Raw genomic sequence first — 1,057 nt, 5'->3', positions numbered from 1 at the left:
CTTCGTCTCTAAGCGGCGGCTTGACTCCTCCCTACGGGGAACGGGTTTACGCGCACAGCGGCGGCTTACGCACTATGGCAGTCATGGATGCCTTACGTTTCTATGAAAAGTGTGTTCCTCCCCTGGTCCACGCTGCTTCGGCAGTCCTGGGTAAGATAGTTAGTTCTAGCTTGCCCTATGTGGAAGAGGACACGTAGACTTACTGTGGTGTGAAGTATAAAGTTCAGTTCTCCCCTGGTCCACGCCGCTTCGGCCGTCCTGGGTAAAATGGATTCATCCAGCTTGCCCTATGTGGAATGAGGACACTTTATGCTTCGTCTCTAAGCGGCGGCTTGCTCCTCCCTACGGGGAACGGGTATACGCGCACAGCGGCGGCTTACGTTATGGCAGTCATGGATGCCTTACGTTTCCATGAAAAGTGTGTTCCTCCCCTGGTCCACGCTGCTTCGGCAGTCCTGGGTAAGATAGTTAGTTCTAGCTTGCCCTATGTGGAAGAGGACACGTAGACTTACTGTGGTGTGAAGTATAAGGTTCAGTTCTCCCCTGGTCCACGCCGCTTCGGCCGTCCTGGGTAAAATGGATTCATCCAGCTTGCCCTATGTGGAATGAGGACACTTTATGCTTCGTCTCTAAGCGGCGGCTTGCTCCTCCCTATGGGGAACGGGTATACGCGCACAGCGGCGGCTTACGCAAGTTAGTCACCCTCGGCAGTGGATCACTCGGCTCATGGATCGATGAAGACCGCAGCTAACTGCGCGTCATAATGTGAACTGCAGGACACATGAACATTGATAAGTTGAACGCATATTGCACGTCGTGGGAACCTACCATGATGTACAGATGACTGAGCGCTTATATTTGAGAAATGTATCGCATACATTTAACTACGCCGTGACACCCGTCACGAGACGTGCACCATGATGTTAACTAGGGTCGCGACGACCCGCTAGCATTAAAGAACCCGTGGTTTACAATATACTGGCATTGGAATTCGAAGTATTTAGAGCGTCGTGTTCCCGCGTGAGGCGGAAGTACGAGGAGAAGGCGTGCTTGTGGT

At 52.6% G+C, this 1,057-nt stretch overlaps 1 non-coding gene across 1 annotated transcript; it reads left to right on the top strand.

The window, feature by feature from the left end:
- The first annotated feature begins 699 nt into the window (after positions 1 to 699).
- LOC131270660 (5.8S ribosomal RNA) lies at positions 700 to 854 on the top strand. Its single transcript, XR_009179703.1, has one exon. It is a non-coding gene; the product is annotated as a 5.8S ribosomal RNA (ribosomal RNA).
- Positions 855 to 1,057: the final 203 nt, after the last annotated feature.

The sequence above is a fragment of the Anopheles coustani genome, assembly GCF_943734705.1.
Source record: "Anopheles coustani chromosome X unlocalized genomic scaffold, idAnoCousDA_361_x.2 X_unloc_46, whole genome shotgun sequence".
In the NCBI taxonomy this organism is placed as follows: domain Eukaryota; kingdom Metazoa; phylum Arthropoda; class Insecta; order Diptera; family Culicidae; genus Anopheles; species Anopheles coustani.
This window is presented reverse-complemented; position numbering and strand designations above follow the sequence as displayed.